This window comes from Musca autumnalis, unplaced genomic scaffold, assembly GCF_047663935.1.
Source record: "Musca autumnalis isolate F117 unplaced genomic scaffold, ASM4766393v1 scaffold_4, whole genome shotgun sequence".
Taxonomy (NCBI): domain Eukaryota; kingdom Metazoa; phylum Arthropoda; class Insecta; order Diptera; family Muscidae; genus Musca; species Musca autumnalis.
In genome coordinates this window covers 129,644,881-129,671,318 of record NW_027411977.1, presented here as the reverse complement: position 1 = coordinate 129,671,318, position 26,438 = coordinate 129,644,881, and the positions used below count along the sequence as shown (strand labels likewise).

At 34.9% G+C, this 26,438-nt stretch overlaps 1 protein-coding gene across 1 annotated transcript in view; it reads left to right on the top strand.

The window, feature by feature from the left end:
* Positions 1-26,438, top strand: part of Or67d (Odorant receptor 67d) — a 141,008-nt gene that overhangs the window by 84,655 nt on the left and 29,915 nt on the right. The gene's annotated exons all lie outside the window — the stretch shown is intronic.

Sequence of the window (26,438 nt, the reverse complement as noted above, 5' to 3'; positions counted from 1 at the left end):
GTGACCAATAATTTTTTCTCCCCCTAGCCTCTGAATGTTTCCTCTTTTTTCACAACTGTTGAATATTAGATTGTTGGTTTATGTTCGACAGACGGAAATTTGTATTTCATGTTCGGCACAAGCAACAACCATTTTCTAGATATGACATGAAAGTAGTAGACAAGAGGGAAAATAAACTCGCCATACCCGTCCACGAATTCCTGCGATAACAAACAAAGTTTGTTTGGTTTGCTTCAGCAATATGAAGTGCGTCTTCCTGTTTGTTATGTTTCCGTTTTTTTATGATGGCGTATTCATTGACGTGTCTAGTTTATTTCCTGTATTTACTTAGGGAATTTTTTCTACGGTTGTTTTATGTGTTCGCCTATTTGCTTTGCGACGCATACAAACATATGTATGTATGTATACAAGGAGCTCTATATGCACAGAATGTTTAAAGGCCTTTAGTGACATCCATGTATATGTTCAATTTTTAAATAGGTATGGATATTTGTATACTACACCTAAGTATGTAATGTGATATTTATCAAATTTGTAATTCCTTATAAAGATTTCATATCAATGGACATTTTGAGAATAAAAACAGATTTCTCGTGAATCGAACTCTAGAGTTAGGCGTGATGCACTCTGTTTAAGTTAGAATTGATTATTTCATTTAAATTGAACATATGAATTGTATAGATGTAATCGTGGAATCTCTTCATACCCATGTATTACACCCCTGTAATAGTATGAGTGATTGTTGTACATTAATTAGAAAAGGTAATATCGTTTACCATAAATAAATACGGCAATTGAGCCAACCTTTTACTAAAAACTATCGTGTTTTATTTTCATATTTCTTTTCATTGTGACCGACGGCCACACGTACTGGCTCCATTGGGAAGTCTTTGTTACACTTATTCCCCCCAAGTCCCTATAGTGCGGACTAAACACACTCTTTTTCTTGCATTTGACCCTATGATGTACGGTAAGCAATGAAATAAATGTCTTCACTCAAATCGAATAAGAAAAATACAATATACTAGCATATGTATATCAATTTTATACCTTAAAGAGAAATGTGGATAGGAAACTATTAGCACCTCAAAATATGACAAAATGTAGGGTATTTTGACCAAAAACTAAAATCGCCCAAAGTGGTTTAGAAGGATACGTCTGCCGTTTTATGTGATAATCCGGCAATTACCTTAGGAGAAAGGAATGTACATTTTTCGTAAGAAAGCTAAAATGTTTGGTTCAAGGCATTTGTATGTATTTGTTCATAAAGATATGGCCTACCCTAGGAGAATATTTTAGACAAAATTCCGCTACAAGTTGTAAATATTGTCATAATTGGACAGATATAGTGTATATATTTAGTCAAAATTGGACATATAAAGCGTGTTTGGTGCATCACATACTTAAAATCGGGCGAAAATATATATGGGATTTTGTACAATTATTTCTAGACTAAATTCCGTCACACATTCCAAATTTCAAATCGGATATATGTATATGGCGTGTTTGGTGCATCAAATCCATGAAATCGGCCGAAGTTATGTGTATATGGAAGCTATATCCAAATCTGAACCGATTTCTATATAATTTGGCACATTTATTTCTAGACCATATTCCATCATACGTCTCAAATTTAATCAAAATTGGACATATATGATTTTATCCAAATCTGAACCAATTTTTACCAAAATAAATATCGTTCGTCTTTGGAAAAAAAAATTATAAGTACAAGGCCAACATTACTGCCATACTGGAAATACGATGGATTGGGAAAGCGTCACAACAACACCTAAAGGTGACTCACTGTATTATAGCTGCCATGACACAAAGCATGAATTTGACTGCGAATTTGTAGTTAGTCGGAAGTTAAAACATCTGGTTTCCAGCTTCACTCCAGTGAATGAAAGGCTTGCTGCAACACGGATAAAAGCAAAATTCTTCAACATTAGCTTTATATGCGCGCATGTCCTACCGAAGACAAAGACGAACATACCAAAGATATATTCTATGAGCGCTTAAAAGAAACATACGACCGTTGTCCTGCCCATAACCTTAAATATATTCTAGGCGATTTTAATGCCAAAATTGGAAAGGAGAGTATCTTTGTCCCAACAGTCGGGAAATTCAGTCTGCACAGTGAAACATCTGGCAACGAGGCTGATAGACTTTGCTGCAGCAAAAAACATGGTAGTTAGTAGCACCAGATTTAAGCATCTCGACATTTATTAGGGCACCTGACTGTCTCCGGATAAGAAAACAAGAAATCAAATTGATCACGTTTAGATAGATGGGATAAATTCATCGAGCGTGTTGGATGTACGTTCGTTCCGAGGATCAAACATAGCCTCGGACCACTGTATTGTTGCAACAAAGGTACGTACCCGGTTAAACATAGCGAATAAAGTAGACATCGGTAACTTGCAATTGTAACAGATAGCCACTGCATTTTCCACTCAACTGACCCAATTGGTTAATCAAAGCACTCCTCGTCCCGATAACATGTCAGCACAATGGCAAAGTATTGCCCATTTCATGCAAACAGCCGCAAAATCCATACTTGGATAACCGAGACCTCCACCGAAGAATGCATGGTATGACCAGGAGTGTCGTGCTACTACCGAAGAGAAAAATGCGGCATATAGGGCTACTCTAAAATCAGTAGCAACGCGTATCGCACGAGAGAGGTATCGGGAGAAAAGGAGATAGGAAAGACTTTTCCGAAGGAAACAGAGTAAAACATCAAACTGATGGCTTTGGTGCATATACATCCCCCTGTAGAGACCAGCAAGGTAATATGGTAACTGATACAGATAGTGTGCTCAGGATATGGGAAGAACATTTTTCCAGACTCTTGGTGTCCAATAGTAGTGAAGACGACGAAGATACCACAGATCCAGTCCCAGAAGATGGTATTGAATGTATACCGCCCAGTCAAGATTATGTAAAGTGAGCAATAAACCGGCTAAAGAATAATAAGGCAGCAGGAGCCGATGGCTTACTCGCCGAGCAGTTCGACGGTGATAAGGTGTATGCATCAGCTAGTTAGCACCATTTGACAGAAGAACGCGTCCCCGACGATTGGAAGACTGTATGCTCTAACTATAGGGGCATAAGTCTTCTTCCTATTGCCTACAAGATAGTGTCAGGAATATTGTGCGAACGACTAAAGCCTACGGTGAATAAAATAATTAGACCATACCAATGCGGCTTTAGACCTGCAAAGTCCACTATTGTCCAAATATTTATCTTGCGGCAAATCCTGTAGAGAACGCAAGATATGCAGATCGACGCCTACCACCTTTTTGTCGATAATAAGGCAGCCTTCGACAGCTCCCTACGCCCAAAGGTATTCCAAGCCATGTCTGAATTTGGTATCCCCGCAAAGTTCATTCGGCTTTGTAAGATGACTTTAACTGATACTAGGTCCTCAACTAAAATAGGATAGAATCTCTCCGAACAATTCAGTACCAAAAGAGGTTTCAGACAAGGAGACAGCCTTTCGTGAGAACTGTTCAACATGCTTCTGGAAAAGGTTATACGAGATGCAAATGTCAAACGAAATGGCACAATATACAGTAACATCCACATGTTACTTTCTTATGCTGATGACATTGACATCATGGGACGATCAGTAAAGGAAGTAACTGATATCTTTAAGATGATCGAAGGAGAATCAGCAAATGTGGGTATGGCAGTAAACACCTAAAAGACATAGAGGTAGGACCAACAGTGGAAGTTGGTTCCATAGAGCTAGGACCAACAGTGGAATTTGTTTCCTATAATTTTGAGGTACAAAAAATGCATATAATAGTAATTGTCGTATCTTCAGTATATGATATTAATATTGAGAGCTTCAGAGAATTCTCTTATAACAAAGCCATAATGTTTGTAAATCAATATCCTTGGTTCCGTATGCCTCCTACTTTACATAATTTTTTTATACATGGAGCAGAGATAATTTCACATGCCTTACTGCCGATAGGTCAGTTATCGGAGGAAGCACAAGAAGCTCGCAACAAGGATTTTAAAAATTACAGAGAAAAAATTTCCCCAAGATGCAGTCGCGAGGAATGCAATCGCGATATATTAAATAGTTTCCTTTTAAGTTCGGACCAAGTTATAAGTGGAACAACAAAGTTACACAAAAAGCAAATGCACCATTTTCCAAAAGAAGCGTTAGAACTTCTTATATCCCCTCCAGTTTGTATGAATGCTGATATGATGGACTCTGACGAGGACTATAACGAGGGTGATGAATCGGAGTGACTCTAAACCCTTTTTGCGATCCACAAGGTCAGACATTTTTAGAAACATATTTTACATTTATTTGTGTTAAAATAATGACAGCAAACACAAATGTTTTTTCCAGTTCAGAAGTTTATTACAAGAATAAAAACACAAAATAGTTCGTAGGCAACATAAACATACAATGTAAAAACCAAAGCCTACTAGGTACAAATATTAGGTTTGAACAAATTACTAAGTTTATTTTTAAAACTTTCCCTCAAACCGAATATCTTAATAATACATATTACTTCAAATTCATTAGTTCTACAAATTTCTTATGTTTACATTTCGCAAATTCTTTGTACAAATATCCGCTATCATTTCATTAGTGTGGAGATATTTTAGTTCAATTTGCCTTTTTTGATTTCCTCGCGAATATGATGATACTTTTTTTTATTTATTTATTATAGTACAAATTCATTACATTCAATACAAATAGAGTCCCGCGCCAGGAGGCATAAGTGGGACGAGTTAGCAAATTATAATACAAGTATATATTGTGCTACATTAAACTTTAATTAAATAAAAAATATTTGAATCTATATATATAAAAAAATGATGATGTTAGTTACTACGCTTATAACTCAAGAACGGCTGAACAGATTTTGACAATTCGTACCAATTCGGAATGGTCTCATGGCAGAAAAGGATAAAACCTAAAAAAATCGCGAAAAATTTGCAAAAATATTTTTTCAATAAAGTCAATTTTTCCACAAATATCTATCGAGCTTCGCGTTTGGAGTAAATCTTGGCACTTATTTGGACAGTTTTTGGCGAAAATTGTATTTGCACCTACTGTGAGGGTCCATTGTACGCCTTTGTCAATTTTTGAAAGTTGTATAGAATTTTTTATTCATAATCAAATCGATTTTCATTTATTTTCCAGCGTCTTTTTAGGAAATAACAGCGAAAATGGTTAAAAGGGCTTAGTTTAGAGTTTGTAAAGATTAGTGGTGGTTTCGATTGAAAAGACTAAGATGATAATGCCAAAAGTTATTTCCACAGTTTTGAGGAAAAAGGTACAAATCCACAAAATTGGTGGGTTAATTGAAACATCAAGAGCTCCGAGGTAATTTCATTGGAAGTGAAGTTGTGGCATATATGTACACTTTTAAACCGTAGTTAAAAACATCTTCGAAAGATAAACTTCCGATGTATGCGCTATAATATTTAAGCTGTAACACATATATTTTGATACTGTTTAGATTCTGTCATGATACAAAAAAGGCAATTACAAACGGCCAAATACATACATACAAACATACATATGTACATTGGTACTGTTGGTACACTGTATGTATATCTTTCGAAAAAAGGATGATAGTCAAAATTAGAAAAAAAAAACAAGAAATCGGAGGTACTGGGGTTTTTTGGTCGAATTATCTGACAAATATTCTTTATCAGCGACATAAGTAGGTAAATACTTATTAATCGTTAATTAGTTTGTGATATTAATTTGACTATGTTATTTACGTCGAAATTAAATATAGGGTGACCAAGTATACGACAACAGTCACGTGTTAGTGTGACAAGTCTTCAAGCATCCGAAACACACAAAAAACGGCAACTAATAGAATAGCTCTGTCCATGTTACCAGAGCCATTACATCTAATACCGAATTTGCAGTGCAAGTAGAATTCGGGAGATCACATTAAATAGAGAAGTCAGAAAAAATAAGTAAAAAAGCGTGAGGTTCGGCCGGGCCGAACTATTTATACCCTCCACCATAAAATATTCTGAACTAAAACGGAATAATTATATTCTTTCCTGTCCACAATTTTAGACGAAGATATTTTGTGACCTCTGATACCTAAATAAGGTAAAAAACATAAAAATGTATTCAATCGGTAAGGAACATTATATGGAAAATCAAGAGGTACAGTTATATAGGGGGCTATACCTAAACATGGACCTATGTTGACAGTTTTTGGTGGAGATATTTTGTGATAACTAGAAACCTCAACGGTCAAATTACAGGTAGTTTGATAAAAAATTTTAGCTAAAATACACAAAATACCAAAAATCGGGAGGTACCGCTATATGGGGGCTATACCAAAACACGGACCTTGACTGTTTTTAGTGGATATACTTTGGGAACCACTGGGAACCCCAAACCTGAAATTACAGATAGTTCGGTCAAGAAATGTAATTAAAATCCACAAAATGCAAAAATGGAGGCTATACCAAAACAAGGACCTATGTTGATGGTTGTTGGTGGAGATGTTTTGTGACCACTGGGAACCACAAACTTGAAATTACAGGTAGTTCGGTCAAAAAATGTAGTTAAAATCCCCAAAATACCGAAAATCTGGAGGTAGCGTTATATGGAGGCTATACCAACAAGTGTTCCGATATAACCCATCTTCAAACTTGCCCTACCTATGGAAAAAAAGACGCTCGGGTGCAAAAATATAGCACTCTAGCTCAATTATTGGCTAGATCGTCATGGCTAGATCGTCTTAGAATTTTATCCTGATCAAGAATATATGTGCAAATGATTAGTTCGATGTGTTTCAAACAGAATAACATAAAAACAGACGAAGGTGGTTACCTGATAACGATCGGATCAAAATGGGTTAATAGGTTAAAATGGGTTAATTGATTAAAACGCAAATTTAAATAAGCGCTATATTCAGCATTAAATTCAAATTCATATTCAATTGCTTTAGTGAAATATCGTGTTCAATGGTGGAAACAAGAATTGCAGAAAACCATCGATTATGAAACGAGTAGGGCGTTATGAAATTATTTTGCTTCAACTGCGCTACCAAATATTTTTATTTACATCGCAAAACGTGTTATTTGCTTAAAAATATATCTTAGTCCCGATTTAGAGTTACCTAATTTTTTTCGCGGCTATTGTCAGTTTACAGAAGAGAGAGTCGAGGAAAATAGAAACACTTTGCCTCTCAGTACCTTCTGTCTTCGTCAAACTGACAATTGTCCAAAGTACAATTGTCTAATGTGCATCTTCAAAGATCGTCCTAAACAGTTCAAAACAAAGAAATATTTGCCATTGAACAAGGTGATAGCAATAATAGTATTATAGGTTTGAACCAAAGCCATAAAGTTATATGTACCTAACAAACTGCGAGACGAAGTTCGCCGGGTCCCCTAGTATAATATATTGTTATGATTACAACAGAAGTGATTCAAGATCATCTAAGATGTGTCTCTTACAGCCAGATTTAAAACATGAAATTCGTTGTACAGTTTTTAAATTGGTAGGAAGATTGTTATAAACGGTACCACCAATGTATTCTATACGTTGCTTGGATTTTTCCAATCTACACCTCGGAACTCTTAAATTAATCATATTCCTAGTTACGAAATGTGATTGATTCTGGCAGAATGATATTGTGTGGTATCCAATATTTGATAAACACTTAAAAACATATTTCAAGATGCCATATTTATACAACCCATTAATATGCAAGATGTTCATACATACATTAATAAACAGTTGTAAAGTGGAATAATATCAATATGTTAACTGCGGTTGTGGAATACAGGATTTGTTGCAACTTCATAGCACCTTGATTGTCAAATTTAAGAATCACTGCTTTATCTTCAGCGCCTTCGATTTCATGCAATAATCTTTTCAAGTATACAGCTTCCCGTGCAGCGTTTGATATCGAAATATACTCCGCCTCTGTGCTACTTAATGCCACTACACTTTGTTTTTTTTTTTTTGATTCCCACGAAATCAAACATCCTCCATAGTAAAATAAAAATCCGGTGTATGATTTTCTATCCAAATGGTTACCACCCCAATCCGCATCCGCATAACCTTTCAGTTTTATCACACTTGAATTCCAGCTTCAATTCTATAGTTCTAGCCAGATATCTTATTAAACTTGAAATTTCTTCTCAGCATTAAAACGATCAATATGGGGAGTCGCTATTCCTCTGCGATAGCTTAGCAACTGCATGTAAGATATCCGGACGAGTTGTTATCGCTAAATACATGAGCTCTCCCATTAATGTTTGATATGCTTCAAACCCAGGAAGGGGAATTGATACCGTTTTACACTCCTCCATATTATATTTCTTCAATAAGTTTCTTATATACTGCATATTACTCACAGTTAAATTTCCAGGTTCGCCATCTCTATTGATTTCCATTCCAAGAAAATGTTGAACGGGCCCTTTATCGCTGATATCAAATTCACTAGATATTGCGCGCTTGACTTTTTCCAGGATCGACTTGTTTGCACATCCAATTAGAATATCGTCTACATATACCGCTGCTATAACCATTTCGTCATTTATTTTTATTTTATACAAGCAGGGCTCATTGTTGCATGATGTAAATCTGATTTCCTTTAAACAAGTATCAAGTTTCGCGTTCCATTCTCTGCCCGATTGTTTCAGACCGTAAAGCGACTTCTTTAATCTTAGAACCTTATATGGAAATTTACTGTTCACGAACATTGGTGGTTGTTGCATATAAACTTCTTCGTGCAGATCGCCATTTAAATATATACTTACAACGTCCATCTGACGTAAATGCATTTTGTTCTGTACAGCTATGCCCATAAACAATCTTATATTCGAATGCCTTATAACTGGAGAAAAGGTTTCCTTATAATTCACACCATATTGTTGACTGCAGCCCTTAGCCACCAGCCTCGCCTTATACCTATCTATCTCTCCATCTTTATTTGTCTTTACAGCATACATCCATTTACATCCAGTAGCTTTCTTTCCAGCCGGTAGATCAACTAATGACCATGCCTTGCTTTTCCTCAAAGCATCACCCTCTACTTGCATTGCTTTCTTCCATTGACTCACTTTTCACAATTCGCTGCTTCTTCATGTGTTTGAGGTACGAAGCCTACTTCAGTCGATAATCCACTCACCACATTAAATTGTTTTTTTGGCCTTCCCCTGTTACCTTCTCGTAATATTCTAGGTCTTCCCCGACCTCTTATCGCAGTATTGAACACATCTTCTCGGATAAAACCTTTGTTGGAGATCGATTTCGCGAATATACTGCAGTTAACACAGTCCAAAGATATTGCGGTAGGTTTGCGTGTATTAACATGGAGCGGGCCATCTCCACCAGTTTTCGGTTCGCCCTTTCGGCAACCCCATTCTGTTGTGGTGCGTAGGCCACCGTCAATTGCCTAACTATACCATGTTCCCGTAGATAAGAATCGAATTGGTGGTTTATCTTGATTTTTCTGCCGGTTTGACGTTCGAATTCCTGCTTGAATATTTTGAACCTATCAAAGACTTCGCTCTTTGCCTTCATGAAATATATAAACACACGTCTAGATTTGTCATCGATAAAAGTGACGAAATATCTGGAACCGCCTACAGAATTTACGTTAATCGGACCGCACACGTCCGAATGAATTAGTTCAAATAATCTGTGATCAGATGCACTAGGGAATGGAGCTACGTGTATTTGCTTACCATACACGTCTTGCATTTAATATCCTTAATATTTCTCGATACTTGCATACCATTCACCAAACTTGTCTTACTCATTTAACCCAGGTCGTTGACATTTAGGTGTCCATATCTATAATGCCATAACATATCTCTGTTTATTGCTGCATTCAAGCGATGATTACGCTTTTCGGTCACTACAAACAAACTTTGCTCTCTCTTGGCCTTTATGGGAACAAAAACATCATAACCTTTATTTTTACGCCAATAGAATCAAATATTGCTGTGCAATCCTTTTTGACAGCCTTGCTTATTGAAATGAAGTTTCCATGAAGATCCGGAGAATACAAAACCTCTTTCAGTCGAACTTCACTTTCTGCATTAATGACAACTTCGCCTTTTCCAATCGCTGTTATAAAATTATCACCCGCCAGAAATATCTTCTCATTTCATTCTTCGAACTGGGTGAACAAATCTCGGCTATTACACATGTGGGATGTCGCCCGACTGCCTACGTACCAAACATCAGACTTAAAACCATTAGATGCAGCTACCATTGCGCTTGATCTTTATTCTTCGGTTTTCTTTTCACGGCAATCTCTAGCCAGGGTTTAAAAGCCAGCATCTAAAAACATTAGCATTAGCTGTGCACTTCAACTGCTACACAATATTGACACACACGGCTAAAAAATATTTATTTTTGTACATTTTTGGTTATTTCGTTTTTTACGCCTAATCTTTTTTGCGTTAGGCATAATCGACAACCACGCTACATATTTAGCAGTCGGCTGACCATTCCACTATAGATCAAACAGCCCATTTTACTGGCCAAAAGTCAGATTTCGCACTATGTATTTTCACCTATTTTGTGTTACTTTCTTGTAAGAAACAATTCAACTATAATAAAAATAAATTTTGTTTTTGTATGAGAAATTATACCGTTACATGGCAAGCTGCCAAATATGTATTATCCAAATATCATTAAAAACTTGTTAACGAAATATGTCTAATTGTATACGTTCAGGGTGAAACAAAATCACAATATTAACAAAAGTAACGATTTGATTAGAAAGTATTCGATATATATTTATCAAAAATGCCCTCCTATCATAATTTATGTGTATAAATAGTTATTAAATGGGTGTTAACATTGAATTTTCGAAGAAAGTAGAACATTTTGAGATTATGCACGCTTTTAAAGTCTCGGCAACGTTCGGCAATGAAAGTGAAAATTTAAATTGGTTCATTAACTCGTGCTGAATGCAGAAAATTTTATATGATTTTGCGTAAATTTGCTCGACAAGAATTATACAACTTTTTTTAGGTTACCATATTTTTCATAATATTGATTTTTTTGAAGTTAAACCTCTTACCAAATAATGTTAGCCAAATTGGAGTCTACAGCAATCTGCTGTGTTCCAAAGTCAAATTATTTACAAATCTTTTATAAATATGTACAGTTATAGTCAAAATATGTCACATCATATTGTGGGATTTTCAAGGTAATAATTTTAAGGCATATTCACATTAAAGCTAAAACGGAACACAACAAAAAAGCTTCTGAACTTATCGGACGTCGATGCCTTCAATTCTGTAGACAAATAACAGACCTTCCAGTTTTTGCCCCCAAAGGGTTAAGGTACCAGTTGTGTATTTGGTCCATAAAGGGTTAATTTTTTGGCCCACGTTGTTCCATTTTTCTCCCTGACTCTAAAAACGATACATTAACTTAAACAAAATACTTATTTTAACTTTAAGACTTTTGGCCAATAAAATGACCCGTTTGACCTATAGTGCATTCGTAAGAACGAATCAGCATCCGAGGGTGGTTTTTTGATTAGAGTTGCCAACGCAGTAATAAAAAAGGTGTCATTTAATGTCAAAATGCCTCCATCATATAGTAGAACCTAAAGAATACTAATTATTAATAAAAAAATATATACAGTCTGTCGCAAAAGTTAGTATACACCGTTGAAACCAAAATGTATTAGGGACAAATATCACTATAACTTATTGAAAACAACAAACAATTAGTATTATTTGATAGCCAAGAAGGTTGTCTTCCGTAATAACAATTAAAAGTGCGCAATATTTGCATACATTAGCAAGTGTACGGTTCGAATCACAAAAAGACCAAAATTTATGTCGCAAAAGTAAGTATACAACGGAGAATCCTCGTGGAACTGTGTAAACAATTCTTGATATTTTTGAACAAAATGAAACTAAATCTGCACTTGAGATCATAAAGAGTATATTAATTGGTTTTAATGACACTTATAGTGACAAGTCTAACGTACACTGGATCGTAAAATCCACAAAAATTTGTCATCTACAAATACAACAACTGTAGCGACAAAATTCCGAGTGTTATGTCCTGTTTATAAATTCTAAAGCCATGAAATGATCAGAAAAGCTCTAAAGTTTCAATATGGGGTGATCTTGATCGAGTTTCGACTTGTCTTGTTTGAAAAAACGGGATTTTCTTGAAGGAAACCCATACTTTTGAGGCCATTGTCCTTTTGAAGCATGTATTAATCCTTAATCCTTACACATAAGGGCTTTCCTTTTGAGTTAATTTTCTTACAAATGTTGGCCCTTTTCATATTCGCACCAAAAGTAAATAGTAGGAGAACCTCAAGGTCCGTTGTAAGCCCTTCAGTTATACTGACCTACCGGCCTTTTAGCCGTATCGGACATTCTTCTCGTGTCCCCAGTGTCTAATGTTCTACTAATGTCTGAACTACTTCTAACTGATCCATTTAGTTGTATTTTGGTCCTAAGTGAAGCGAACACAGCTTTTCAGAACGTTTTTGCACAATCTATGCGTTATAACAGCAGAGAAAGCTCTGTATTAAAATTTTAAATTAGCTATCATATCCTTCTGTGGTGGAGGAGTATCACTGTAGGGCTTACACCAGAACTTGAGGTTCTCCTACTATTTATTTTTGGTGGGAATGTGAAAAGAGACATAATTTGTGAGAAAATTAACTGAAAATGAAAGTCATTAGGTGTAAGAATTAAGGATTATTACATGTTTCAAAAGGACAACGGCCTCAAAAGTATGGGTTTCCTTCAAGAAATTCCCGTTTTTTTCAAAAGGACAAGTCGAAACTCGATCAAGATCACCCCATATTGAAACTTTAGAGCTTTTCTGAGCATTTCATGGCTTTAAAATTCATAAACAGGACATAACACCCGGAATTTTGTCGCTACAGTTGCTGTATTTGTAGATGACCAATTTTTGTGGATTTTACGATACAGTGTACGTTGGACTTGTCACTATAAGTACTATAACTGCCATTAAAACCAATTAATATACTCTTTATTATCTTAAGTACAGATTTAGTTTCATTTTGTTCAAAAATATCAAGAATTTTTTAAACAGTTCCACGGGGATTCTCCGTTGTATACTAACTTTTGCGATATAAATGTTGGTCTTTTTTGGATTCGAACCTTACATTTGCTAACGTATGCAAATATTGCGCACTTTTAGTTGTTATTACCGAAGACGACCTTCGTGTCTCTCAAATAAAACTAATTGTTTGTTGTTTTCAATAAGTTAATGTGCTTTTTATCCCTAATACATTTTGGTTTCAACGGTGTATACTAACTTTTGCGACAGACTGTATGTATATTGAACAGCTTCACCAAAAATTTACATGTCCTTTGAACGAAAAAGTGGAATTAATTATATCGTGATTTTTAATTGTTTGCTGAAAAACTGGCTAAGCCGTTGAAATTTTGTTGCTTATTCTCTTTTCTGATATGTGTTGATCATGTGTGCTGCAAAATATGATGTTATTTTATTAAAGCGACAATATCAAATAGCATCAGCATCGCTAGCAATATTTTTGTGAAATGTGTTGCTACATGTTGCCGTTATTCATTGTTGCTAAACATATTTCGAAGAAATTTTAGCAGGCAAACGAATGCTTGCTGCGAACCACTAGACCACTAGCTTCCAATATGTTGTTAGCATTTACACGACGTCGCCTTCTTTCAATAGGTTTAACTTCATCGTAGAATGTCGGCAACTTATCCCGTGTTTTCATTGCGACAATGAAATTCTCAAAGCTTGGTGGCAAACTTGACAGAAGAATGATAGACAACAACTCATCCTGTAGTTCTATTTCAATATCGGCCAGTTTCTCCTTGATATTTTCAAATTTGTTTACACATTGTGCCATGTCTTCATTTTCCGCCATCTTGAAAATCATCAGCTTCTTATAGAGCATCACCTTCTGAACTGGACCTTTCGGCTTGTATACCTCGGCTAATTTGTTCCATGCCTCAACAGAATACTTACATTTTCTATGTAATTCAGCTGACTGCCTTTGACGCTGAGCATTATAATTGCTAAAGCCTTTTCATCACGGCTTTCCCATTGTGCCTTTTGGGCTGGTGTCCAATTCGGTTCACATTTATAACTTTGATTTGCGTATTTCCAAAGTTCGTTGTGTACCAGAACGCTTTTCATTTGTACATACCAGGAATCATAATTCCCTTCATCCAACTTTTCTATTTGTAGGAAAGGCGATGTCATCTTCAAAAACAAGTAAGCAAACGCTATAGTCGGACGGGGCCGACCATGGGATACCCTGCACCACAACCTCTAGAAATAAGCTATGTGTAACCGCCTTGCACGCTGAATGTCAGGGTTCGATTCCCAGACCGGGTCACAAAATAGTAAGTGCTAAAAAAGTAGTATGCAAACATCTTTTAAGAAAATGGCGGAAAATTTGATATACATCACCCTTATATTATCATTTTTCTTCTAATTATTTTTTCTTTATTGAACAAATGTTTTAAATTTTCCACAATCATAAACAGAACACATTTTTAAATCTGCCACGTACATACATCTGTATGTATAGAATCATATACATCATACATATATATTTATGCATGAATATTTGCAGAAGCGTCACTAATAACGTAACTGTGTAAGAATTCTTTTCTGTCAGCGATTGGCTTTGATATACATACATATTCATTCCCATTAAAAATGGTTTGCCTCATTTCGTCTACCCGTGTGTCAAGACTTATTCTCTCTGTATGTTATTCTCAGTTGTTCTGCTTTTATTTATTTCATTGTTGTTATGCAGTAGGTTCCAGCAATGTGGTGTGAATGTGCGTGTGTGCGTTTAAAAAGCAGAAAACAATTTAGGCAAAACAACCCTCCTTTCTCTCTGTCACAACAATAAACGATGGCTTAAGTTGAGCAGCAAATTTTCAACATCATTGTTTTACTTGACATTATAACGCCGCCAAGTGCGGATGAATAAACATTTTACGATTCGTGTTTTTAACTTAGAAAAGTAAGAATGTAAATATTGGGCAAACTATTTCTGTTCAGTATTATGTATTCATTTGATTTTAAACCAACGTAGGGCTTCATTGCATTAATGAAAGTATTTCATTACACTAATGAAATTATTTCATTGCCTTAATAAAAGTATTTCATTGTATTAGTGAAAATATTTCATTACATTAATGAAAGTATTTCATGGCATTAATGAAAAAGTTTCATTGTATCAATGAAGAGGTTTCATTGCATTAATGAAGAGGTTTCATTACATCAATGAAGAAGTTTCATTGCATCTATGAAGATGTTTTATTGCATCAATGAAGAAGTTTCATTGCATTAATGAAGAGATTTCATTGCATCAATGAAGAAGACAGCATTACAGTAATCCACTGCCAAAGGCCATAATTAAGTGTTATATTTTATATAAAAAAATATTTTTTGGGTACAGTATTTACAACATACTCTTGATTGTTCTGGACCCCGCGATATTTCAGTTTTTGACGACTCGGATCATATATGAATCATAGACCGTGAAAATCCATTTAATTTAAACGGCGGAAATGGGTACTGCAAAAATTTAAAAATTTGCGAAAAATATTTTTGATAATATCAAGGATTTGTTCGCGTTTTCTGGGTATCGTTTCTTTTGAGCTAAGAAACCGACACATAAAAACCGTTTTTGCGGAAACAGAGGTATAAAAAAATTGGCGGCAAGAGAGCTGTATCCGATTTATCCCAAAAATGAATTGTGAATATACATTTACACAGAAAAAAAAGTATGAATGTTTTACTAATTCCGTTCATATTTTTGTCCATATGACAAAATTTGCTAGTTTCCCCTACATTCACAATTATTTTTTTCTGGCAAAAACCTGTTTTTGTCCTTTGCCTATTAAGATGTTGTGGTTTTGTGGGAAGAGCGGGGAAGATTGACCTATTTTCGTAGGTTTTACAACTTTTAAGATATAGAAGCTGAAATTGGGACAATTCAAATTTAATTCAATTCTGTATCGTCTCCTTATAAAACAATGCCATGACTGCAATTTCCCAATTTAAACTTATATATCTAAAAAAATGATACAACCTAGGAAAAATTACATAAGCCAGTCTTGTAGAGCATTTTCACAGCTATAAGATTTTCTCAGGTCCCATGCCGATAAGACTTGCCGTTTTCAAGCAAAATCGCGAAACCCTAACTAAAAAACCTAAAAATGTAAACTGAGCTTCTTTATCACAAAAATGGTGCAGCCTGAAAACAAATCATAAACGCTAATCCTGTAGAGAATTTTTACAGCTACAACATTTTCTTTAGCTCCATTTCGATTGGACTAGCGGTTTCCAAGCAAAATCGTGAAAACCTAAAAAACACCTAAAAATGTGAATTTTGACCGCGATTTATTTAAAAATCCCTACAGCGATTTTTTCTTGTTTTGGATTTTTCTCATCTATGAACATTGCCGTTTCAGAATTCACAAAAACTTCCCCTGTGTAAGCGGTTTTCATTAAAAGTTAGTTAAGGCGTACCCTTAATGACATTGTTTTATAAGGGGCGATACAGTCAGTGCATTGTCCCAATTTGAACTCCAATATCTCAAAAATGGTTAAACCTACGGAAATACCGTAAAGATCAATCTTGTAGAGAATTTTCATAGCTACAACATTTTCTTCAGTTTCAATTTGGTAGGACTTGCGGTTTCTAAGCAAAATCGTGAAAACCTAAACAACCCCTAAAAATGTCAACTTGAATCGCGATTTATTTAAAAGCGCTCCTGTTTTTTGATTTTTCTCAGATATGAACATTGTAGTTTCCTACTACTACATCTTAAAATTATCTTTGAATTTCGGAATACAACTAAAATAAATAAATATATATACAAGCAATTTGCTATGTCTCTGATATTTGCTATTTGAGAAAATTGTGACTTTATTGAAGATCCATCGTCCAAAAATTTTACACTTGTACCTCACATATGCTTGATAATGCACGTAATTTTGTGTTCTTTTCAGGGTATTTCGAAAATAGTTCATTGTGAATATATATTGTGTTATCAAAAATATATTTGATACCGGTAGAAATAACTAATAATGAATAGAAATTCAAATAATTTGCATGCAAACAAATTTGTAAATCCCAAAATTATTCATATTCAATTACACACCAAAGAAAATAGTATAATAATCAGCTGCGCTAACGGTGATATACCCTCAGCCTCTGACCAAAAAACGAAACAAACACAAATACGTGGAATCTGTAGGTATCAAAATACATGGAATCTGTAGGTATCGTAATGTGGTGCTATACCAAATCAATTTTAGTAAGCTAACTTCTGAATTTTGAAAAAGTTTGAGAATTACATATTTTACGGATTTCTAATTTTAGCTGGAGCCGACATTACCCCAGAAAAATTGTACCGTTGCAATGGGGACCGTAAAAAAAGAACCTTCTTCAAAAAAATCAAATAGATCCGATACGAGTCCTGTGACTGGATGAAATAATACGACGTGCAAAGTTAGGACCCATCAGAAAATCCCCTTGATAGTTATCTTGCGGATTTGCCAATTTAGGTTTCTTGTTTGTTTTTTCAAGTATTCTTGGAGCTTTTCGGCCATAATCGCAGGAAGTATGGACTTGTCATTGCAATTGCACAATCGTAAAGGGACCGCAAGAAGGGTCTGCTGAAAAAATTCAAAACGATCCGAGAGGACTCTTAAATTGCACTTTTCCGAATTTTGTACTGGAGGCACCCGAATGTGTAGGCCGATATGGTCTTACCCGGTCTATATCTGGAAGGAACTTAAACTAAGTTTGGGCAAAACATTACGAAGTATAAAATTTGGTTTGAATCGGTAGATCTGTTCGAAATTTATCGTGCTCACCAACCAGCTAGACAGTAAGAGAGACAGATGAACGAGCAGGGATAAATCGACTCCAAAGAATTTTGTCCAAATATGCTTGGAGACCAAAACCATTATTTCGATGAGACATATCTTTGGTCGTATTTTGTATTTATCCCCTTTATCCTAAATCCTAGAATAGAATAGGTGGCGAGGCGACCCCGTGCTGCAATATTTGTCTAAAAATGCAATTGGACAACTGAACTGAAAATTTCTCTGTCATGATAGAGACAATCCCTTGTAGCATGGGAGGAAATTGTGGTTCTCTACACAAAACCCGTTATATATAAGGCAGTAGGCGCGTTATCTAGCAGACTCATTATTACAATTTGCATTAGGGGAAAGGTCAGTAGTTATTTTTTCACATGTAGGCTACTTTGCCGGTATGTGCCCTCCAGGAATTAAAATATGGACCAAAAATAATATTTGGATATTTTTCATACAAAAGTAATGGTCTATGTCACCCGCTAAATAATATCAGATCATCATCAACAATTTTAGGCATCTTCTTCGACCTAAACTCTTACCTCGTGCAAAATTTCGTGACTATTGAGCTATAATTGGTACCTCTAGCGTGTTTATGATTACACTACAAACAAAAAACTGGAAATATTCGGCTGTAACTCTGTTATCGGATCACATATACCAACACAATGGAAAGGTCAAGAGATCGTCTTTCAAATATAACTCACGAGGGAGGAATGTGTCTTTCATGAACAAAGATATAAGCTGTATATTAAAATTGTTCACAATGTTCACACAAAAGTTGTGGTCCATTTAACCCTCTAAATATTATCTGATCGCCATCCCAAATTGCAAGCTTCTTTTCTGTCATATACTTTTACCTTATTTAACATTTCAAGGCGATCGGGCTATTATTGCGACCTACAGAGCCGTTATAAAATAATATTTTTTGGTCCATTTCACCCGCTAAATATTTCTCGATCATCACCAATAAGAATAGGGATCTACTCTGGCCTGAACCCGACCTCCATACAAAATTTCGTGACGATCGGTCCATAATTGAGGCCTGGAGCTGTTTACAATTTATAATGGGCAGACGGACGGACGGACACACATCCCAAAATCGCTTTATCTCGTCGAGATATGAAGATTGGTATACCAAATTTGGGGTCTCCGACGAATATTTCGCGGTGTTACATGAATTTTTCCCAAAACAAACTTATAATACCCTTTCCACATAGTGGTGTAGGGTATAACTACACAAAAAACTCATCACATGTCTACGCCAACAATTCTTTATCGCATCAATTTTTCTTTTAATTCTTAATCACAATTTTACTAAGCATACCTTTCCACGTATTTTCCATTTAATAAAAGCGTTAATTATGTTAACGGCGTTTAATTGTCGAGCGAAAAATTTTGTTCTTCTTTGGATTGAATATTATAAAATTTTACAATGTTAGATGTAATATATTTGATAGTCTTGTATGTGATCATGAAGCGTTGTCAGGTTGAAATGTTTTTCTTATTAAGTGGTCCAAAGTGTCAAGAATCTAATTCCGTTCCCACTTTATTCAAATATATGAATTGAAAAATAGACTTGTTGACTTGTCCTGTGTCATAGATGCCCTTTTTGGCTTCTGGCAACTCAGGCTTTCTGACATTCTATGTAATTATTTTTCTTCGCACTACCGCTCACCTACACATACATGTATGCGTTCTGTCGTCTGTGCTTTCTCGGACTTTCTTACTTTCTTTTTGTTCAACACAAATGACTTCTAATTCAACCATTGTTACGTTCGTTAAGATCGATTTCCAACAAACTTTCTTTCTATTCAATAAAAGAAGAACCACTTTCTGTTCAAATTCATACATTGATTCTGCCTGTGGTTTTATTTCTTTTATATCTTTTCACGAAATCCATCTGGGAGAAATATTGTGTTCCATACAATATTTCTTTGTTTCGGGTATTAAGCTTTGCTTACTTTTCTATAGGAAAACATCCAACGCACAAACTTGGTGTTTTCAGACTTTTTGGCTCAGAAACCTGTCATTGGGCCTATAGTGTGTTGGGATGGGTGCTTGGATTAGCATAATGGAGTAGTTATGTTTCTTCATTCACTTTATTGTCTTTTAAACAAACCTGGCAAAACCTGGCCATGTGTTTGCCAATACTCATAATATTATACGTGAAATTTATATCAACGTTATGTAGAAAGTGTATATGAGAATTATACACAATCACATCAAACATTTCAGTAAGAGGTTTTCTGGGCTGATAATAGTTTTTGTAAAAATTCGTGATTATGGTAGTTACTACCATCGGTATTTTTAAAGATTTTTACAATATTGCGAAATTTCGAAAGTTGCTTTTGTTTTTTAGTTTTGGAGCAAAAGATGGTATTTTTTGGACTATAATTACAATGCTTGAACAAAACGAATACATTGTTGGAACAAAAATAGATACTGTTGATCCAACAAAATCAAAAATATTTTTTCTGCGTGTGTTATGGCAAGTCCCCCATACAACGATGCCGTCCGATTTTGGGTATTTTGAGGATTTTTTTTTCTGCAATTTTTGACCGCAGTGCCTGTAATTTGACACTTAAGGTGGTCAGAAATTCAAAATTCTCCTTCAAAAATTTTCATAGCCCCCCAAAAATGGTATAGCCCCCATATCACAGTTACTCCGGATTTTAAGCGTTTTGAGGATTTTAGGTACATTTGTTGACCAAACTATCTGCAATTTGATATTTGAGATTGCTAGTGGTCACAAAAATCACAATCACAAACAACTTCTCCACCAAAAAGTATCTTCATTGATCCATGATTTGGTATAGCCCCATATAACGACACCTTCGGATTTTCGGTATTTTGAGGATTTTTGACCGAACTACCTGTAATTTGGCATTTAAGGTTACCAGTGGTCACAAAACTTCTCCACCAAAAATTGTCAATACAGCCCTTGTTTTAGTATAGCCCCTATATAACAATTACTCCCAATTTCAGGCGTATTGAGTAGTTTAGCAACAAAACTACTCCACCAAAAATTATCTATATTGGTCTATGATTTGATATAGACCCCATATAAAGATATCTCCCGATTTTCGGTATTTGACAATTCTAGCTGCAATTTTTAATAGAAGAAGCTGTAATTTGGTATTTCAGGTTCCCAGTGCTCCAAAAACCAAAAACTTCTACTCGAAAAAATCTAATGATTCCATTTTAGTTCAGAATATATTCTAGTGGCGGGATTTTTTATTTGTTTACTGGCCAACGTCTAAACATTTTACCAACACGTGGCAATCGATTTTCAAGAAGCGGCAAAAACGGGAACCTTCCGCCTTGGTGTCATAGAATAGATACTCGAACAATTAGTCCTAATTTTCCTACTACTTACTACTTTTTTCAATATCATTGTTAATAAGATATAGCATTAGCTACAATGGCTATCAGCTAATAATATTATTTACACTTTTTTTCAATATTATTTATATAACTGGTGCACATATTCAATACAAACCAAGTGTATGTTGATCCCTAAGGATGTTGAATCCCATTATAAACATGTTACACATACAAAGCTACACATCAACATATCTACATTTCACACATTTTCTAAGCATCCTCCCTCATGTTTTGCGTTTAATCATGTAGCAGCGTCAAACATTTCTAGCATTCGTTATGTAACCTGGAAAAGTGATTTCATAACATCGCTAACAATGAAAACCCATTTCCTGTCATAACAACCAAAGGATTTTCCCACTCAATTGGCCAAACGTAATTTCTATTCTAAGGACATTTCAATCCCGAATGCGAGTGGAGCATTTTCTGTGCGATTGACTTTCACACGTGATTTCATTTGTCATCACTCAGCCTATTGGCCTTCGATTCGTAGTCGGTAATGTGGATTAGGTTAAGTGGTGATTATGTTTTGGCCAAATAAATGTGTCGTAATGGGGACAAAAGGCGCGTATATACATAGTGGGTAACAGCGGCCTTAGAGTTACAAGGACTTAATCAGACACATTGTGACATAAACACATTTGTGTCATTCAAGAGATAAACGTCACGTTGTACAATAACGAACCTTTGTTATGTCCTTAAGATCTTTTTAAATCCAAATTCAGTTACAAACAAGTAAGAAAAGGCTATAGTCGGACGGGGCCGACCATGTGATATCCTACACCTTTACCCTTGGAAATTAGCTTTATTGTAAGAAGTAACTTTGTGCATTCTGGTACCGTTCATATCATCCATATTCGCTTAATGATATGGGACTCACAACTTATCTCCGAGTCTGAGCGGCGTGTCCTAAGACACCACTTGTAGAGAAGTTTTACATGGCTGAAATACTCAGAAAATGTCGCAAACCTTACTGAAGGATATTTTGCCACCGTTGAAAATTTGATTTTGCCTGGCTGGGGAATCTTTTTGAAAAAAGGTGGCAAAGCGACCCATGCTGCAATGTGTGTATAAAAATCCAATTGGACAATCAAAACGTTAGGGCACCATGTAATTTGCAATAATGCAAAAACTGGGAATGGACAAATGTGGTTCTCTACACAAAACCCATTATATAATAAGCAGTAGGCCCGTTATCTAGCAGACATGTTATTGCAATTTGCATCAGGGGGAAGATCAGTAGATCTATTTCCATATGTGGAATAAAATATAGACCAAAAAAATGTTTTTGGTATTTTTCATACAAAATTAATGGTTCATTTTACCCGCTAAATATTATCAGATCATCATCCAAAATTATAGGCATTTACTTCGACCTAAAGTCTTACCTCGTGCAAAATTTCGTGAATATTGACCTATAATTGCCACCTGTAGCGTGTTTATGATTACAGTACAAAGAAAAAACAGGGTATATTAGGTGGTAACTCTATTATCTTATCATATACCCCAACACAATTGACATCAATAGAAAGGTCTAGCGTTCCTCTTCCAAGTATAACTTACTTGCCTGGAATGTCTCTTCCAGGAGTAAAGATATAAGCTGTATATTAAAAATTTTCACAATTTTCACACAAAAGTTGTGGTCCATTTAACCATCTAAATATTATCTGATCGCCATATCAAATTGCAAGCTTCTTCTTTGTCATAGTCTCTTACATTATTTAAAATTTCGAGGCGATCGGACTATTATTACGACCTACAGAGCAGCTACCAAATCGGATAAAAGTTATGTTTTTGGTCCATTTCACCCGCTAAATATTTCACGATCATCACCAATTAAAATAGCGATCTATTCTGACGTGAAACAGATCTCCATACCAAATTTCGTGACGATCGGTCCATAATTGCGGCCTGGAGTTTGATTACAATTTATAATGGACATACGGACAGACGGACACACGGACGGACGGACACACATCTCAAAATCGCTTTATCTCGCCGAGATATGAAGATTGGTATACCACATTGGGGGTCTCCGACGAGTATTTCGCGGTGTTACATGAATTTTTACGAAAACAAACTTATAACACCCTTTCCACATTCAAAGACCTATAGCAATAAAGACTCGAACAAATGCATTTTCCAAAAACATATGCTAATAGTTCCACATTTTGGTTACAGATGGCTACACAACTCACTGGAATTGATAACAGCAATGCCAATCGTTTTTGATTCCCATTTCTCGCGGCAGAAAGCATTAACGTCGTGTTTTGTGGCTGAAATTTATTTCTTTTCTTTTTGTATTGTTCATTCAATTGAAAAATCAAAAGCGAATACCGTCAAACTTGAGTTTTAATGTTTTTCTTGTCAATATTCCAATGAGTAACAGTTTTCGTTTAACAGAATGTTGCTATGATATCGTAGCAACAGAGGTTAACTCCCTCTACAGTCAATTTTTCACAATTGACTTTTCCTATCTTATAATATTGACATCTTTGCCACATTCAAAGACGTATAGCAATAAAGATCCGAACAAATGCATTTTCCAAAAACATATGCTAATAGTTCCAGATTTTGGTTACAGATGGCTACACAACTCACTGGAATTGATAACAGCAATGCCAATCGTTTATGATTCCCATTTCTCGCGGCAGAAAACATTAACGTAGTGTTTTGTGGCTGAAATTTATTTCTTCACTATTTCTTACTTTTTATTTAATAAAAAACAAAAGTCAACGCCGTAAAATTTGAGTTTTAATGTTTTTCTTGTCAATATTCCAATGAGTAACAGTTTTCGTTTAACAGAATGTTGCTATGATATCATAGCAACAGAGGTTAACTCCCTCTACAGTTAATTTTTCACAATTGACTTTTCCTATCTTATAATATTGACATCTTTGCCACATTGTGGTGTAGGGTATAAAAATTTGGAAAAAGCAAATTACACACAACATGAATTATTCTGCTTTATTGGTTTTCACTTCATAAAGTAATTTTATAACCGTAAATATAAATAAATATAAAAATAAATATAAATTTGAGGCCAATTTCATTACTTTCCAATCTTGGCAAGCTGTTCGAAAAAGTTATTAGGGAAAAATGAATGCAGGTCTGGAAGATTCATACATTTCACATTATCAATTTGGGTTCAAGAAAGGCAATTCCACTGTTCACGCCCTTCTGAAATTTGACAACGACATTATTCAAAATCTAAGAGAACGCAACTGCACAGTTGCTGTTTCTCTTGATATTGAAAAAGCTTTTGATAAGACGTTTCATAATGGTATTTTATACAAAATGATTTCTATTGGTTTTCATCCTTCGATTGTTAAACTTTTCAAGAGTTTTCTCGAGGAGAGAAAATTCTGTATTCAGATAGGAAATGTAGTATCATCTGAGGGTTCTATGTCATGCGGGTGCCACAAGGCTCTATTTTGGCTCCCCACTTATACAACATTTCGATTTACGACTTTCCTCACGAAGTAAATGGGTCCAAGGGAATACTTTATGCAGACGATTCACTCCTTTATGCTCATGATGAATCTCCATCAGTTGCTCTGCAACATGTCTCGACGCATCTAAATCAAGTTAGCAATTTTTATTCGCAATGGGAAATAAAAATCAATGTTTCAAAAAGTAATGCCATATGCATTCGCAATGCTTCAGGTAAATGCAAATATACAGTGGTACCAGAAAGTAAGAAACTAGATTAGATGGTAACAAAATTGATTTTAAAGAAAATTTAAATTACCTTGGCGTTAATTTTAACAAGTTGTTGAAGTTTAATAAACACGCTTTATATAATTTAGAAAGAGCCAATCGTATAAAAGGCGCCTTTGCAGATCTTTTTAATATTAAATTTTTGTCTACACAAACTAAACTTTATCTGTATAAAGTGAGTTTACGTCCCGTACTTTTGTATGCATTTACAATGAAAAATTTGGAGATTTTTGAACGACACGTTCTCCGCAAGTGTTTAGGACGAAATTTTAGCGCATTGAAAAAGCGATACTCTAATGAATATATTTATAGAGAAAGCAAAATTACACCTTTGTCACAGTATTCCCTAAATTTAATGAAACGTTTTGTTGAAAGACTTTCATATAATGACGACTGTTTAATCCAAAATATTCTAGAAAGCGAATCAGAATTTGGCTGGACAAACACGAACTATTGTTATTTTACAAGAACAAATCTATAGTCCTAGTTACGATTTCTATATATGTTCTACTCCCGGTACGCATAGGGGATAATTTTTTTACTTTTATTATTTAGTTTCGTTTTTTTTATCCTTAGTTTAAGTAAAATAAGTAGTTTTTAAGTTTTTTTATTACACTTAGATACATCTCTATAAGTTTCTCTTAGTGCCGGGAGCAAGCACTGTACACTTAAAGAAGTTATTGTTTATAAAATTGTTAATGATCATCATTTAAATGTGTAAGCAAGCTGCAAAATCTTTTAGCCATGACATTAAAATAATACAATATAGTTTTAAGTATACTCATCAATAATTGTTTTATATACTTTACTACTGAAAACAAAAGGTCTCAATAAATATAAATCTAAAATCTAAAAAAATCTAACCGTAAATATATTAAAAACGGGGTTTCTTTGATTTGTTTTTAACGGGTAAAATTTCTTTTTACAACGTACTATTTCGTAACATTTGAACCCCTGTTCGTATAATTGTTATTTATTGGAAAGATTATAATAACAATCATACGCACTGGCGAGTAGATTACAACTAGGGATACGTATTACCAAGCAAAAATCGATCTTTCAATCTTTTGATTCTTACTTAGAACTCAAGAATCGATCTTTGATCTTTTGATTCTTACTTAGAACTCAAAAATCGATTTTTCGATTCTTACGTAGGAATCAAAAATCGATCCTTTGATTCTTACTTAGAACTCACTTGGATAAAAGAATCGTTCGATCGAGATGACTCCTTAGTTAAAAATGTGTACGTTTTAGTGTACAATGCTTCGCGTTTAACACTGCCGTACCGTTAAGGCCTGCGTACATAAACTGCCTTGCTTTCCTGCTTCATTTCTGACATAATAAAAATAAAAGAATAAAGAAGGCCGAGCAAATTTCATTTTCATGGTATATCAAAAAGTCAAAACAGAATTGATCTATCGATTTCCACTGCAAGAATCTATGAAGTCAAGTCCGATTTTTA